Source organism: Eleutherodactylus coqui, chromosome 6 (assembly GCF_035609145.1).
Source record: "Eleutherodactylus coqui strain aEleCoq1 chromosome 6, aEleCoq1.hap1, whole genome shotgun sequence".
NCBI classification, from domain to species: domain Eukaryota; kingdom Metazoa; phylum Chordata; class Amphibia; order Anura; family Eleutherodactylidae; genus Eleutherodactylus; species Eleutherodactylus coqui.
Genome location: NC_089842.1, coordinates 81,694,491 through 81,713,024, shown reverse-complemented (window position 1 = coordinate 81,713,024; position 18,534 = coordinate 81,694,491). Strand labels below are relative to the sequence as shown.

The 18,534-nt window shown below is 45.8% G+C and overlaps 1 protein-coding gene across 1 annotated transcript in view; it reads left to right on the top strand.

The window, feature by feature from the left end:
- Positions 1-18,534, top strand: part of LOC136631364 (myeloid cell surface antigen CD33-like) — a 70,966-nt gene that overhangs the window by 18,961 nt on the left and 33,471 nt on the right. The gene's annotated exons all lie outside the window — the stretch shown is intronic.

The following is an 18,534-nucleotide window of genomic DNA, read 5'->3' as shown; positions in this document are numbered from 1 at the left end:
GGCCCTGCCAACCCTCTGCAGTGTGTGCCTCTGGTTCCTCCTCATGGCAGACGCACTTATAAATAGACATGAGGGTGGTGTGGCTATGAGGCCAGTGTGTGGCATGAGGGCAGCTGAAGGCTGCGCAGGGACACTTTGGTGTGCGCTGTGGACACTGGGTTGGGCAGCATGTAACCCAGGAGAAGTGGCAGCGGAGTGTCATGCAGGCAGTGCTTGTGCTTTATTGGAGGTAGTGTGGTGCTTAGCTAAGGTATGCCTTGCTAATGAGGGTTTTTCAGAAGTACAAATTGTTGGGGGGGTGCACTGTTGCCGCTATTGTGGCTTAATAGTGGGACCTGGGAACTTGAGATGCAGCCCAACATGTAGCCCCTCGCCTGCCCTATCCGTTTCTGTGTCGTTCCCATCACTTTCTTGAATTTCCCAGATTTTCACAAATGAAAACCTTAGCGAGCATCGGCGATATAAAAAAATGCTCGAGTCGCCCATTGACTTCAATAGGGTTCGTTACGCGAAACGAACCCTCGAGCATCGCGGAAAGTTCGACTCGAGTAACGAGCACCCGAGCACTTTGGTGCTTGCTCATCTCTACTTACGAAGCTTCACGGAGCACCACTTTTTACACCCCATCCCTGCTGCTGATGTCAAGAAATACCTCAAAAAAGCATGGGAGGAAGAGGGATCTTTATTGCCTCATGTGCCAATAATTGTCCCATCCAAACCAGCCAAATTTAGAGAATGCCATACAAGGGGGAGGGTGGTATTATTTTTAGGGAGTCAATTTTTTTCTGCACAAATGAATAATCGGGCCTAGAACATATCCAACTGATGTTCCCTCCATTACAGGCCTAGCCATGTGTCCTATAAGTAGATTAAGGCTACAATGAGTATGTTTCTGAACAAAGTAAAAACGGGGGTATCCATTTTGGAGTGAAAGGGTTCATTCATATGTATGCTGTACAGAAAAAAACAGTTTTTAAAATGACACGATTGCTAAATTGGGGTCATTTGTGGGGGTTCTTAATCATTTTGGATGCTCAAGGGCTCTACAAGCAGGCAATGGGGCTCAAAACACCTTCAAGCAAATTTCTTTTCTGAAAGCCACGGACTGCTCCTTTCAGTATGGGCTCGGTTGTGCATACAGACATAAGATTAGGGCCACAATGGGTATGTTTCTGAAAACAGGACAAACAGGGGGATCCATTTTCAGGTGAAAGTTTCCATTCATACGTGTGCTATACAAAAAAAAAAACCTGTTTTTAAAATGACACAATTGCCAAAAAAAATGAAAATCATAGTTTTTTCCTTCTGCTTTGTTCAGATTCATTTAAAAATGGTGGAGTCAAAATACGCAGTGCACGCCTTGTACTGGATGGCATTTTCTCCAGCAGGTTTCAGGGTATTCTGTAGCTTCCTAATTGTGTAATATGGTATGCGCACACCACCCAAGTCAGATGCAAGATATAAGTCTCAAGTCTAAACTGGATCTGGGCGTACAATGCTCAGAGCCTCAGGTTTATTGAAACACATAATACCTGCCCTTTATGGGCGTATAAGACATTCATCAGTAACATATAGAATTCTCCCCGCCCCTCCCCACACCTCTCTCAAGTCCAGTCTATGAGCTAGTCTTTGTATTTTCAACATGTGGCCAGGCAAAAGTAGTTTCTTTGTCTCAGAAGTTGAGGGTGGGGGAGGGCTGGGAAGAAGCCCAATGTGGATACAGTAACAAATATAGCAATGTGACTTTAACTCTTAGAGGCTGCACCAGTGCTTTACATTAGGTTAACATTATAGCACACATCTTTCACCATGCCATTGTCCAGCAATTACCATAATGAAATTATGCAGCCATTAGCCTCTACAGAGTTAAATCACTACAGCTGCGTAATACATCTAGCTTATACAAATCAATAGACATTTTATGCTAACTAATCATCATGTCTACTACAATCCCCCCTTGAAATGTCTATCCTCTATCTCTCCCTGGTAATTTTCACAGTCCTCTGCATGTGACCCTATAACTGGAGCACGTTGAAGGTTGGATTTAGGGTCTTCAAGGGGGTGTAGGACTTGTCCACTCCTTCTGGGGATACATCCAGCAAACTCATTGTGGGAGCGTCTTTTTCAGTGGCAGTTTCACAGGTCTCTCTGACACAGGGGATAACACAGCAGACTAGAATGGAAAAGATAATCAGTACACATACAACAGCGACGCCTATCTGAGCCAGGATCCTTTGCCATCCGCTCATCCATGGAAAGTACTGGTCCCAAGGATTAGCTTTTTTTAGTTAGTGCGGTCAGCTTCTTAATGGCAACTGTGTCTTTACCTGTGGGTCCCGTGTTGTCTGGGATGTAGGTACAACAAGTCTCCCCTATTATCTTACAGACACCCCCCTTTTCAGCTAAAATCATATCCAAGGCCATTCTATTTTGAAAAGTCATAGTCGAGGTAGGTCCTAATTGGTCGACTAGTCCCTATAAGGCATCTCTAGTATAAATTATAAACCGTCGCTAATTATAATAAACATAATTAATCCAGTCAACATTTTATTTACCATAATGATTGGAAAAATGGACTCGAATCCAGCTTTAACTTGGTCTCTAGTTTTAAAACTCTTCAGGTACCCCCCTTGGTTGTCCTATGACGTCAATGTACATGTTTAGATCAAAACTACCAGCACCAGCCTCTCTCTTCGCTCTAGGGTAGTGTTACAATACTAGTAGTGTGCACAGGTATGCATGGTGCGGGACTCCCTGACCTTCACCCACAACAATGTCCCTTCCTGGAGATAGCCCTAAAGGTGGACAGGTCCAGGCCGCCAACACTGAGCCCTACGCTGCCTAGTGACAAGACTAGAAGGAACCGCCGTACCTATGCAGAAAACAAGGATGGACCAACATGACAGGAAAACCACAGAACACAGACAGAGTTGGATTGAGATAAGGTAACTATTGGGGGTAACCTCATTATCCTTAATGCTGTCTGACAGGATGTGGAGGAGCATAAGGGCTTTGCTAAGGCACACTCCCCTATCCAATTACCTTCCAGGCGGGTCCTCCACCTCATGTTCCCGCAAAGCCAGTAAACATCTCCTAAGGACTTGACCTGGTTCTGCGTCCATTCCCCTCCTAATGTACTGTAGGAAGAGCAATGCCCGTTGGTGAGTTCCCCAAAAATCTCCCTCCACCCTGCCTGTTTGCATAGCAGGTGTAGTTCCCAGGGTAGTCAGTAATACTCTCTCCGGGGCAAGACACTTAAGTAGTTATAGAGTATTCCTTTTTCCACTTCTCACAAGCAGTGTAATTAGTGGAAATGTTTGTGAAGAGACTAAGGAAACACTCTTTAGCATCTACAGGGAGATTTATGGGGACCGTCCCCGAGTGTGGTCGGGCACTAACGCACACGTAACAGTCAGACTTGTTGCTCTTGTACCTCATCCACTCCAGCTAGAGATTCTGGTCAGAGTAGCCAGTCTCTACTGTCAAGGAGTCCTCAAAGGTAGGGTCGGCTATGATCATCATGTTTTGCAAGGTTTTTTATTCTAGGGTATAGGGGGTTAATTACGGGCACAGGCTAGGTGAAGGCTTCCACTCGGGAGAATCTACCATATCCCCTATAGTGGCAGTCTTCTCCCCAGACATTATCAGTGGCGCAAACATATTGTATTCCCCAGAGCTAAAATTCAGATTAGGAAACATGACAATGAACCATACTGGTACCTATACCTGCTCAGCCTTGACAAAATATGTGATAAATTCAACAAGTATCAATGTAACTCTACAATGTAAGTACAATTATTGCATATAATAGCTGCCATAACATTAGTGAGTAGCTCCTGGGTTGCAGGGTGTGAGAAGAAATTACTGATCAGTGCTCAATACAATGTACCATCATGCTTAAAGTGTAAGGACTAGAGATGAGCGAGCGTACTCGGAAAAGCACTACTCGCTCAAGTAATGTGCTTTATCCGAGTATCGCTGTGCTCGGGTCTGAAGATTCGGGTGCCGCTGCGGCTGACAGGTGAGTCGCAGCGGGGAGCAGGGGAGAGCGGGCGGGAGAGAGGGAGAGAAAGATCTTACCTCCGTTCCTCCCCGCTCCGTGCCGGCACCCGAATCTTCAGACCCGAGCACAGCGATACTCGGATAAAGCAAATTACTCGAACGAGTAGTGCTTTTCCGAGTACGCTCGCTCATCTCTAGTAAGGACATGTCAAAAGTTTTTGATCACTAGAACTAGCCAGCTGAAGTGCTCATCCAAGCTCCATAACTGGTACATGTAGATTAACCCATAGACTTTCAGTCACAGTGCTCAGAAAAGCAATTTACCTGGCTTATTATAGCGATCAATGCAGGTCTCTACACCCAGACCTTCAACAGGCAAAACTTTATAGTAAAGTTAGAGGTTTGCAGCAGGGAAAGTCGTCCACTGAGGATTTAGGGCTGAGTTTTGTCGCTGGGCAACCAAGACTTAATGGAATGACCATCACTATGGAGCAAATATTGTTTTTTATTAGGTGATAAGATTAGTGATCTGATGGTGGTTGAGGTTGCACAACCCAGTGGTAGATTCGGAAAAAGGGGACGTTGTTAAGCGGCATACTTCTTGTAGGCATAACTGCATGTAAGTAAATATTTCCAAGCCGTAGAAATACCAAAGTTTGTCAGGGAGTTTGCTGATGTCTTTTTTTTAAAGAAGAAGCAGGTAAATTACCACCTCATAGAGAAGGGGATTGTACTATTAATCTTATTCCAGATTGTAAATTACCCAAGAGTCACATGTATAATTTATCTGGTGTGGAAAGACAGTCCCTCAAAGATTTTATTGCCGAGAGCCGGAAGAAGGAGCACATAAGACCATCTAATTCCCCAGTGGCCGCTGGGGGTCTTTGACTGTGTCTGGATTTTAGAGAACCATATAAGGGCTCAGTCACACGGGAGTTTTTCCACACGTCAAAAAATTCACACTAGATAGAACCAATGCTTTTCAGTAGCAGCGGTCACATGTGCGAATTTTACATGCAGAAAAACGCCTGTGGCAAAAATTATAGGACACTAGTTCGCAGAACGCATGTAACTGCGTTCTGCGGCAAACCAGTGTACTGTGTATGTGAAACCCCTGGATGCTGTCGCATCCAGGGGTTTCACCTTGCACTCTACGGGGCTGGCGGCAGCAGCGCCGACCCCATTGCGAACATATAGTGAAGATAGTGATTCTTTGCCACAGCTGCAATACAGCCGGCTCCATTAAAAGCAATGGGCTGCTGGCAAGCGCTGCAGTGATTTTCGGGGAAGGGCTTAAAATATAAGCCTTTCCCTGAAAACCATCCTAAAAATGTGTAAAAAGAAAAAAAAATCTATACTCACCTCTCTGCAGTTGCCCGGGCTCAGCCACGTCCAGTCGGCTCTTCTCCTGCACTGCTCTAAGGAGTATTCAGCAGGCAGGGATTTAAAATCCCCACCTGCTGAATGGGCTGTCTCTGATTGGCTGAGCACTGTAACCAGAGGCAGCTCTCAGCTATTGAATGACAGCTGAGAGCTGCCTCTGATTGGTCCCTGCGCTCAGCCAATCAGAGGCAGCACTCACCCATTCATTAATTCACGCAAATTTTTAAATGCATAACTGATGCGTTCAAAAGTTTGTGCATCAAAACGCCCGTGTGACTGAGGCCTAAGATCACTAAGTGAAATCCCTATCGGTTACCACTCATCCCTGATCTATTTAACCAGTTGATTGGTGCCAGGAGGTTCTATAAGTTGAACTTGCACAGGGCATACAACATAAGATGGATCAGAGAGGGGGATGAATGCAAAATGGCTTTCAACACTCCAAAGGGGCATTTTGAGAATCTAGTGATGCTTTCAGTTTGGCTAATGCTCGTGCAGTGTTTCGGGCCTTCATAAACTAAGTGTTTCCGAAGTTTATTGGATGTTTTGTACTAGTTTACTTACACAATATTCTTAATTCAAAATTATGACATAGTGATAGGTTAATAGCTGTTGGCTATTAAATGAGCCTTTGAGGAGTGACAACTAGAGATGAGCGAACGCGTTCGTCCGAGCTTGATATTCGTGCGAATATTAGGGTGTTCGGGATGTTCGTTATTCGTAACGAACACCATGCGGTGTTCTGGTAAATTAAACTTTCTTCCCTGAGACGTTAGCGCTTTTTTTTGGCCAATATAAAGACAGGGAAGGCATTACAACTTCCCCCTGCAACGTTTAAGCCCTATACCACCCCCCTGCTGTGAGTGGCTGGGGAGATAAGGTGTCACCCGAGTATTGAAATCTGCCCCTCCCGCTGCTCGCTATGGATGCATTCTATATGCGCTCAATGGGGCCAGCGGCAGCAGCGCTGACCCCATTGAGAACATATAGAAGACAAATCCTTCTTCTCTGGCACAGCTGTAACAGCTGTAGCAGAGAAGAACGATGTTTGCCCATTGAATTCAATGGAGCGGCAATACAGCATGTTCCACTGAATGCAATGGGCTGCCGGCGATCGCAGGATGAATGGTCGGAAAGGGGTTAAATATATAACCCCTTTCCTGCAATTCATCCAGAAATGTGTTACACTAAAAATATATACCGGCGTATAAGGCGACAGGGCGTATAAGACGACCCCCCAACTGTCACCTTATACGCCGGTAATACAGTGGAGCAAAGAATAAAAATCATTACTTACGTTTTTAGATGATCTGCGGCGCTCCTGCAGGCTGTCACTCCCTCCTGGTCCACGGCAGAGTATTGCTTTCTCCACGAAAGACTTTAAATCCCTGCCTCCAGAAGCACACGTGCCTTCAGCCAATCACAGCCAATGACAATGATGTCATTGAATGGCTGTGATTGGCTGTGTTTCTGGAGGCGGGGATTTCAAGGCTTGAAATCCCCGCCTCCAGAAACACAGCCTATCACAGCCATTCAATGACATCATTGTCATTGGCTGTGATTGGCTGAAGGCACGTGTCTTCCTGGAGGCAGGGATTTAAAGCCTTTCATAGAGAAAGCTTGTCTGCCGTGGATTAGGAGGGAGTGACAGCCTGCAGGAGCACCGCAGATCATCTAAAAACGTAAGTAATGCTTTTTATTCTTTGCTCCACTGTATTGCCGGCGTATAAGGTGACAGTTGGGGGGTCGTCTTATACGCCCTGTCGCCTTATACGCCGGTATATATTTTTAGTGTAACACATTTCTGGATGAATTGCAGGAAAGGGGTTATATATTTAACCCCTTTCCGACCATTCATCCTGCGATCGCCGGCAGCCCATTGCATTCAGTGGAACCTGCTGTATTGCCGCTCCATTGAATTCAATGGGCAAACATCGTTCTTCTCTGCTACAGCTGTTACAGCTGTGCCAGAGGAGGACGATCTTTATGCTGACAGTGGGGGGGGGGGGGGGGGGGCACTCTTGCCGCTATTGTGGCTTAATAGTGGGACCTGTGAACTTGAGATGCAGCCCACCATGTAGCCCCTCGCCTGCCCTATCCGTCACTGTGTCATTCCCATCACTTTCCTGAATTGCCCAGATTTTCACACATGAAAACCTTAGCGAGCATCGGCGAAATACAAAAATGTTCTGGTCGCCCATTGACTTCAATGGGGTTCGTTGTTCGAAACGAACCCTCGAGCATCACGGGAAGTTCGTTCCGAATAACGAACACCCGAATATTTTGGTGTTCGCTCATCTCTAGTGACAACATCTCCTTGAAGGGACTCAACATAAGGTGATGATTTTTGGGATAACAAAAATTTAATATATTTAGAATTGGTTAAGACACTTAAACCTAGACAGGCGAGATGGTCGTTGTTCTTTTCTCATTTCGACTTTGTGGTCACATACCATCCTAGTAGTCAAAATGTCAAAGCAGGTGCTTTCTCTAGAAGTTTTGTCCTGGTGGTCTCTGATGAACCCCCTGCGCCTATTCTGTCTGAAGTAGTGGTGGTGTCAGAAGTGACTCTGGATCTAGAGGAGCAGATTTGTAAGGCCTAAGACTTGGCTCCTTTGGACCTGCCAGAGGGGAGGCTTTTTGTCCTGCTATATTTGAGGCTTCAAGTACTCTCTGAAATGCATAGTTCTGTTCTGGAGGGCCTCCAGAAATTAATAATACTCTAAGGTTGGTAACCAGAATCTTTTGGTAACCAGAATTTATATTTTTAGTTAGGTTTCCTCTTGTGAAGTTTGTGCTAGAACTAAATAGCCTCGGAGCCTTGGACCCATCTGTCCATGGGTTTATTCACTGACTTGTCTTCTTTTGAGGGAAACACTGTTATCTGGGTGGTTGATCGATTCAGCAAGATGTGTCATTTTATCAGTTTGCGTAGTCTTTCTAATGTGAAAACATTAGCTTAACTGTTAATAGCTCATGTTGTTTGGTTACATGGTGTTTTATATAATTTTGTCTCTGACCAGGTTGTGCAGTTTGTATCTAGGTTTTGGCTCTTTGTATGTCACTGGTTAGGAGTACAACAGTCATTTTTTTCTGCTTATCCTCGAGAAACAAATGGTCAGATGGAGAGGTGTAACCAGAGTCATGAACGGTAACTGCGGTGTTTTGTTTTTGGGGATCAGTAGGGCTGATGTGGGTACTTACCTCCTAGCAGAATTTGCTCTGAGCAATAGATCACTAAGGGCACATCTCCTATATTTGCAATTATGGTCTTGATCCGTGTTTTGGTTCATTTTCTAAATCTATATCTGAGGTACCAGAATAAAATGAATTTTCGTACAGCCTAGAGGTGGTTTGAGAGGAAGTCCATTGAAATCTTAAAAGATTTGTAAGGACTTACAAGAGGATGGTGGATAATAGTCGATCAGAGGACGTTAGTTTTCAAGTTGGAGATTTGGTCTGGTTGTTTACTAAAAACATCAAGCTTCTGCATAAGTCTTCAAAAATTAGGTTTATGTTTTATTGGTCATTTTAATGTCAAGGAGAGCATTAACCCTATATCATTCAGGTTGGAGATTTCCATTAGCTGAAAATAACCTATGTGTTCCACAAATCCTTAGTTAAGATATTTGTTCATCCAATGCATGGGTCGTCTCCTTCTTCTCCAGTAATGGTGGATTGGATTCTTCAATTCAAGTCCAACCGCAGCATTGACTCTCATTTAATCAGGCGCTCATAACTGTACCTGGTACATTGGCGAGGGCACGGTACTGAGGTGAGGACATGGCTACTAGCCACTGATGTCAACATGGAGCAGTTAGTTAAAAGCTTTCATATACATAATCCTAGTAGAACAGGTCTAAAGGGTCCTGATGATCCTCCTTTGAGGGAAGGTACTGTCATGGCTTGTCTGTCATAATGGTGTTGTGGTACATTAACCACAATGCGGAAGCAGACTGGATCATCTGCTCCTATACAGGTTGCGGGTATTTCCCTTAGAGGCCCCCACCTCTGAGAGGGGTTTATTAGGTGTGGTTTCTTCTCTGGTCTACCTATTAGCAGGTAGGGAGGCTTTATATTCCTACCCCTTCCTTAGCTAATTGATGGGTTTTTTTTCATTTCACTTAGCTGTCATCCTTAGAGCCATGTCCAAGTCCTCCTACAGTTAGCAGTTCATCCATCAGTAAAGTTACAGTTTGTTTTTCACACACTGGGTTATTTATACTTTTGTTTAGTCTTCTCCCTTACCCCCTGTTAGGATCAGGTAGCGGGCCAAGGGACATTTAGCAGGTTCGCACTTTTCAGAGCAGTCTATTGGCTTTCAGGTAGGAACCTTTCCCGGTTGTGAGCAGGGTCAGTTTTCCTATTTGTCCAGTGTTGACACAAACTTGCGTCTGTTCTGAGCATGTTGTGCATTGCACCCCGGAATGGACGTAACAAAGAAGGGAGAAGAATAAATGCTGGGTTTTTTGTTGTGTTGCAGGGATTTCCCTTCTATGTGCACAGCTTCTAACATTAGTACCTGCCACTTGAACTTTCAATCGTTGAAACACTTTGTCAGCGCTCGTGCAGAGCGTTTAGATTGGGCTTAGACATCGCTGGGTTTCTTGCTGGCCTCTCGCTCAGCACTTCACCTTCTAAGTGAAGCGCTGAGTGGGGAGTGTTTACACATAACGAGAAGCCAATGATCCATCAATAGTTTTTTCGCTGACTGGACCACAAACGAAAAGTGAGTGATTTTTTTCCCCCCTATTTACACTGAAAGTTTATCGCTCAAATTTGTTTGTTTGGATGAATTGTGAGTGATTGTTATGTGTAAATGGGCCATAAGTCTCTTGTAGATATTGTAACAATTTTGGCTGATATAAAGATACTATGCTACTGTTATATGGCCACTGTGGCTTTCACTTTTATAAGTGTACCTTGATAGCCCCTGTGGGTAGTTATTGGGACACTGCGAAATTGCAAACTTTTGTTAGTGCACTGAAATTGTTACTGTTGTGGAGCATTATGACAATCACTGTAGCTGTAAGGCTTGTGTCACACGAGCGTATGTGTATTTGCATGGGCATTTGCGCTGCATTTTTGTAAAATCGGTGTGGATTTTGACTCAAAATCTTAGAACATACCATGCTCCCTCTCACTTGAAGTCTTCATGCTCTTGGCAGCTTCTTCACCGAGCACACCACAACCTCTAGTGAGTGCGGCATCCCTGTTCAGGTGTTACAGAAGTCCGCAATGGTGCTGCGCTCCTTAAAAGTTGCCAGGAGCCTGAAATATTGAAGGTAAAATCATACGTTGTGGAATGCCCCACCCTTAACTCTTCCCCTGGCTACACTCTTTTTTGGTCCTAGTGCCCATTGTAATTTTTTTTTCAGGGGTTCCCTAAGGGTGAAAAGGTTGAGAAACACTTAAGTAGATTATAATGGGTCGCCATATAATGCACAGACATGATGGGTTTTCCAAAGAAAGAGATGCTCAAAGCCCAAGATATTCTTCTAAAGTATATTAACAGTTATGACTGTAGAGATGCTCCATGTGGAGAGTGTTCATTCAGTCTTGCAATATCCTCCTAATTATTTCACAGACTGCTCCACTTTTACCAATGCACTCATGGTGGACATGCTTAAAAGTCCATAGTCTCTAGATTAGAGTCCATAACTTAATCTACCTATCTGGTTAAATTATATCCAAAATCCTGAGGAAATAGCTTATCAACTTAAACTATTAAAGGTATTTCCTGTTCCATGTAGGAAATAACTTGATTTTATTGCAATTTAGCAAACTTTAGTATGAGCTTGGAAGCGCTAAATGCTAGATTATAAAGTATTGTCTGGTTTGGAAAATCTATTTCAAACTATTATATTAAGAAATTCTAAGTTATGGGGACAGAGGGGGTTGGGAATTCTGTCTCACTATGGTGGGTTTATTAGTGGATAATTATGATGTTTTCTTTTTTAGTTTGGACACCAGTGCCCTTGGGCACGATTTGTAGTAGTGAGTAGTGAGGTGCTGAATAACACATGGAGCCAGATATTTTGCTTAAAGGGGTTGTCCCGCGAAACAAAGTTGGGGTATACACTTCTGTATGGCCATATTAATGCACTTTGTAATGTACATTGTGCATTAATTATGAGCCATAGAGAAGTTATTCACTTACCTGTTCCATTGCTGGCGTCCTCGTCTCCATGGTGCCGTCTAATTTTCAGCGCCTAATCACCCGATTAGACGCGCTTGCGCAGTCCGGTCTTCTCCGTGTTGAATGGGGCTGCTCGTGCTGGAGAGCTGCTCCTCGTAGCTCCGCCCCGTCATGTGTGCCGATTCCAGCCAATCAGGAGGCTGGAATCGGCAATGGACCGCACAGAAGACCTGCGGTCCACCGAGGGTGAAGATCCCGGCGGCCATCTTCGCAAGGTAGGTAAGAAGTCACCGGAGCGCGGGGATTCGGGTAAGTACTATCCGTTTTTTTTTTTTCAACACATGCATCGCATTTGTCTCGCGCCGAACGGGGGGGCTATTGAAAAAAAAAAAACCCGTTTCGGCGCGGAACAACCCCTTTAACTTGTAGTAAACACTGTGTTATTCAATCAGACAGGGAGATGAGGTAATTCTCTTCAACACACACAGCGAGTAACGAATGATATACAATTTGCAACAATGAAGATATTTGAGTCTACCATGTTTATATACTTAGAGCTTACTCTGAATTTCGTTTGTCCATCCCTCTTCATATTTACATATCTTTATTAGAGATGAGCGAGCAACAAAATGCTCGGGTGCTCGTTGCTCGAGCCGAGCTTTCCGCGATGCTCGAGGGTTTGTTTTGAGTAACGAACCCCATTGAAGTCAATGGGCGACTCGAGCATTTTTGTATATTGCTGTTGCTCGCTAAGGTTTTCATTTGTGCAAATCTTCAAAACCTACGAAAGTGATGGAAACGGCACAGATACGGATAGGGCAGGCGAGAGGCAACATGCTGGGCTGCATCTCAGGTTCCCAGGTCCCACTATTAAGCCACAATAGCGGCAAGAGTGAGCCCCCCCCCCAACAATTTTTACTTCGGACAAACCCTCATTAGCAAGACACATCTTAGCTAAGCAACACACTTCCTCCAACCAAGCACTGCCTGGGGGACACACTGCTGCGTCTTCTCCTGGGTTACATGCTGCCCAACCCCCCACCCCTTACCCCCGCACGACCCTGCGCCCACAGCGCACACAAAAGTGTCCCTGCGCAGCCTTCAGCTGCCCTCATGCCACACGCTGGCCTCATAGCCACACCACCCTCATGTCTATTTATAAGTGTGTCTGCGATGAGGAGGAACCGGAGGCACACACTGCAGAGGGTTGGCAGGGCCAGGTAGCGACCCTCTTTAAAAGGGGCGAGGCAATAGCCAACAATGCTGTACAGAATCAAAGAGAAATTGATGATCGATCTTCATTCCAATCCTGTGCCACCTCCGTCAGGAGCTGCAAACGTGGGCATGAGTTACATAGCAATGGGGAATCCATGTGCCCACACAGTATTCATTCTGTCAAGGTGTCGCATAGCTCAATCAACACTGCAAGGGGAAAGCTATCTGCACTCTGCCCCCTACCCAAGTCAGTGTCTTTGTGCCAGACAGGTCAAACACCACGAGGCGAACTAAGTGTGCACCAACAGCATAGGTGGGTCCTAGGCAACCCAAGACATGAACAATAAATAAATCAGAGCGGCTAAACATGGTAGACTTGCACCGCGCGACGACGACATAGGCCTTGACCCACAGCTTCAGCAATCGTAGGCAGAAAGCGGACTTTCACTGCACCCAGGACATAGGCCTCTGCACAAACCCTCAGCAAACACGGGCCTACTGCAGACTCCAATGCTAGCGTAGCTGTGAACATCTCATTAGCGCTGTAATGCTCCTCTAGTTTGTCCCAATGCAGTGCCCTGGATAGCTGAGCTAACGTGAGATAAAGTACAGGTTAACTTCGGCCCACACTCCATGCCCTAGTCAGTCTGGCCTTTTTTCATAGTCACAGGCAGGTACAACTCCGCTCTGGGAAGTCTGTGTGGACCCACAGCATGGGTAGGTCCCAGGAAGCCACGAACGGTACATAAATAAATCCCATTGCAGTGCCCAGAATAGTTGAGCTAACGTCAGATAAAATACAGGTGGGCTTCGGCCCACACTGCATGCCCGAGTCAGACTGTTTTTTTTTAAATTAATAGTCACAGGCAGGTACAACTCCGCTCAGGGAAGTCTGTGTGGACTTACAGCATGGGTGGGTCCCAGGAAGCCACCGACGGTACATTAATAAATCCCATTGCAGTCCCCCGGATAGCTGAGGTTACGTCAGATAAAGTACAGGTGGGCTTTGGCCCACACTGCATGCCCCAGTCAGACTGCGTTTTTTTTATAAATAGACACAGGCAGGTACAACTCCCCTATGGGAATTCCGTGTGCACCCACAGCATGGGTGGCTCCCTGGAACCCACCGGCGGTACATAAATACATCCCATTGCAGTGCCCTGCACAGCTGAGCTAACGTCAGATAAAATACAGGTGGGCTTTGGCCCACACTGCATTCCCCAGTCAGACTGCGTTTTTTTAGAAATAGTCACAGGCAGGTACAACTCCGCCATGGGAATTCCGTGTGCACCCACAGCATGGGTGGGTCCCAGGAAGCCTCCGACCATTCATAAATAAATCCCATTGCAGTGCCCTGGACAGCAGAGCTAACGTGAGATAGAATACAGGTGGGTTTTGGCCCACACTGCATGCCCCAGTCAGACTGGGGTTTTTTAGAAATAGACACAGGCAGGGACAACTCCCCTATGGGAATTCCGTGTGCACCCACAGCATGGGTGGCTCCCTGGAATCCACCGACGGTACATAAATACATCCCATTGCAGTGCCCTGCACAGCTGAGCTAACGTCAAATAAAATACAGGTGGGCTTCGGCCCACACTGCATGCCCCAGTCAGACTGGGGTTTTTTATAGATAGACACAGGCAGGTACAACTTCCCCTATGGGAATTCCGTGTGCACCCACAGTATTAGTGGCTCTCTGGAACCCATCGGCGGTACATACATAAATCCCATTGCAGTGCCCTGCACAGCTGAGCTAACGTCAGATAAAATACAGGTGGGCTTCGGCCCACACTGCATGTCTAAGTCATAATGTTTTTTTTAAATTATTAGTCACAGGCAGGTACAACTCCGCTATGGGAAGTCTGTGTGCACCCACAGCATGGGTGGGTCCCAGGAAGCCACCGAAGGTACATTAATAAATCCCATTGCAGTGCCCCGATAGCAGAGCTAACGTCAGATAAAATACAGGTGGGCTTTGGCCCACACTGCATGCCCAAGTCAGACTCGTTTTTTTTCAATAATAGTCACAGGCAGGTACAACTCCCCCATGGGTGGCTCCCTGGAACCCACCGACGGTACATAAATGAATCCCATTGCAGTGCCCTGCACAGCTGAGCTAACGTCAGATGACTTACAGGTGAGCTTCGGCCCACACTACATGCCCCAGTCAGACTGGGTTTTTTAAATTAATAGTCACAGGCAGGTACAACTCCGCTCAGGGAAGTCTGTGTGGACCCACAGCATGGGTGGGTCCAAGGAAGCCACCGATGGTACATTAATAAATCCCATTGCAGTGCCCCCGATAGCAGAGCTAACGTCAGATAAAATACAGGTGGGCTTCGGCCCACACTGCATGCCCCCAGTCAGACTCGTTTTTTTTTCATTAATAGTCACAGGCAGGTACGACTCCCCTATGGGAAGTCTGTGTGGAGTGGACCCCCAGCACGGGTGGCTCCCTGGAACCCACCGACGGTACATAAATAAATCCCATTGCAGTGCCCCCGATAGCAGAGCTAACGTCAGATAAAATACAGGTGGGCTTCGGCCCACACTGCATGCCCCAGTCAGACTGGTATTTTTTAATTAATAGTCACAGGCAGGTACAACTCCACTCAGGGAAGTCTGTGTGAACCCACAGCATGGGGTTGCAGCAGTGGACGGCTTAGAAGACAGGTTGCTGGAGACATTGCTGGATGCACTTTCTGCCATCCACGACAGGACCTGCTCACACTGCTCATTTTATAATAAAGGTCTACGACGTGGACCCAAAAATTGGGATATGAAGCTGGGGACCCCAGAAACTTTCCTCTCTCCTAATCCCGCAGCAGCCGGCTGCGATTCACCTGGAACAGGAACTTGGCCTATGCCCACACCCTGACTTGGAAATCCGCGTCCTCGCCCTTGTCCACGTCCACGTCCTCTAGCCCTACCCCTACCCATCCGCATGGTGGATTACGAATAGAACAGACACACAGCGGTGTAAAAATTTTTGGATTATTATTGGCGTGCAGTTGGAGTGATACAGCGCTTATGTAACACAAACTGGAGCCAGGAAAAAAAATAATTCGGAAGCCTGCAAGCACGCCTAGCTGTGCAATATGCAATACTAATGCACCTGACCTCACAGCAGCCACGCAGTGAAATGCAGAGAGTCACAGCTAGCCAAAAGAAGTATTTTTAATATTTTTTTATTTTTGGGCAATGCAAAGCAGGCTATATTACGTCTATCTGAGTTTCGCTCTATTGGGGTCTGTCGCCGTGCGTGCAGTTGACGCCAGACACACAGTGGTGTAAAACATTTTTGAATTATTAGCGTGCAGTTGGAGTGAGACAGCGCTTATGTAACGCAAACTGCAGCCAGGAAAAAAATAATTCGGAAGCCTGCAGGCATGCCTAGCTGTGCAATATGCAATACTAATACACCTGACCCCACAGCAGCCACGCAGTGAAATGCAGAGAGTCACAGCTAGCCGTAAGAAGTATTTTTTTTAATTTTTGGGCAATGCAATGCAGGCTATATAGCATCTATCTGAGTTTCCCTCTATTGGGAGCTGTCGCCATGCGAGCAGTTGACGCCAGACACACAGCAGTGTAAAAAATTTTTGAATTATTGGCGTGCAGTTGGAGTGAGACAGAGTTTATGTAACGCAAACTGCAGCCAGGAAAAAAATAATACAGAAGCCTGCAAGCAGGCCTAGCTGTGCAATAGTGAGGTACTACAACTGCCAGCAGCCACGGAGATAAATGCACACAGTCACAGATAGCCCTAAACAGGTGCTGTTTTGGGGTACTTGTTGACAGGATTCTACAGTAGCACTGTCCCCGCCTCACCAATACTGCCCCTATACTCTGTATAATTGGCTGCAGACTGAGAAGGCAATAGTCTGCAGAGCCCAAGATGGAAAAAAACATTTGGTGCAAAACTGCTCCCAGCAGCCACAACAGTAATTCACACGGTAAGATGTGGCCCTAAGAAGGACTGTTGGGGTTCTTCAAGACAGGATTCCACACTATCACTGTCCCTGCCTCACTAATACTTCCCCTATACACTGTATAATTGGCTGCAGATTGAGAACGCAATAGTCTGCAGAGCCCAAGATGAAAAAAAAAAAAAATTGGTGCTAAACTGCTCCTAGCAGCCACAACAGTAATTCACACGGTAAGATGTGTCCCTAAGAAGCACCGTTGGGGTTCTTGTACACTACCCACTGTCCCTGCCTGACCAATACTGCCCCTATACTACGTAGTACAGACTGCAGCCTGAGAACGCTATAGCCTGCACGTCCGATATAAAAAAAAAGGGCAAAACTGCTCCCAGCACCCACAACAGTAGTGCACTAGGTGAGCTGTGGCCCTAAGAAGGACCGTTGGAGATCTTGTAGACACTAACACTCTCCCTATAGCAGCAGCAGCACTGTCCCTAATCTCTGCCAGTGTGTGTCTGAGACGAGCAGCGGGCATGAAAGATTTAAATACTCGGCAATCACCTGATCTTGCCAGCCACTCACTGCAGGGGGGTGGGATAGGGCTGGAACCTCACTGGAGGAAGTTGTAATGCCTTCCCTGCATGTCTATTGGCCAGAAAATGGCGCTAGCATTTCAGGGAAGTAAATGTTATTGACTCGAGTAACGCGTGGTGCTCGTCTCGAATAACGAGTATCTCGAACACCCTAATACTCGAACGAGCATCAATCTCGGACGAGTATGCTCGCTCATCTCTAATCTTTATCTCTTTACCTCCCTCTCCTCATCTCAGCTCTCTCTCTTATCTTTCCTCTATCAACTGTCACAGCTGACTCTTCTCTGTTTAACACTGTTTCTCTGGTTCTTCTCCTGTTTCTCTCTTGTTTCTCTCCTTCTCTCCTGCTTCTCTCTTTCCTTCTCTCTTTCTCCTCGACTTCTCACTGGCTTCTCCCTGGCTTCTCTGCTCTGCGCTGGTTGTGTCCCACTATTTATCGCTTCTGTCACTTGACCAGTCTGTCTGCAGCCAATGACAACTTTTTTGGTTGCTAGGCTACCTGAATAATCTGAGGAAAATGACTCAGATTAAACGCCTAAGGACGGTTATTATATTACCAGTCCCCACAGCTAGACAGCATTTGTAGTGTCCTTTTTCAGGCTACTACATCCCTGTTAGTCCTCATACTTCTATACATTACATAGACTACCTACTAATGTTAATAAGACGTTTTTTGTAATATTATTTTATAACATTTTGTAGTATTTCATTTTTCCTGTGAACTTTTGATGTTGGATTTACCAACAAATTACAGTTAATTATTAAAGGGAATTTGCCACGTCCCCAAAGCACCATAAACTAAATTATGGTGCTGTTAGGGGACGTGACAGAGAGACAGGTGATGTATTTTTACTCAATGGCTCATGCTATACAGTGGTGTCCCCTTCTGAAATCTGACTCTTTTCAGAGTCTCATGCCTGCGCTCTTCCATAGACTTGTATAAAAGAGCATGCGCATGGGACTCTGACGTTGATGCGCAACACGAAAATCTGACTCTTTTCAGAGGCGGACACTGCTGAATCACTTGAGCGGGTGAGTATAAAAATACATCACCTGGCTCCCTTTCATGTTCCCTAATACCGCCATAACGTAGTTTATGATGCTATGGGGACGTTACAGGTTCCCTTTAAGGTTTTCAGCAGTTGAGGACTCTGATCAGAGATAGGAAACAAAATCCCATTTTTCAGATCCTGGTGGCACCAGAAATAATGGGCAAACAGAAGTGAAGTCATAGTGAAGAATCTTGAAACAAATTGTTTCATTACTATTATAG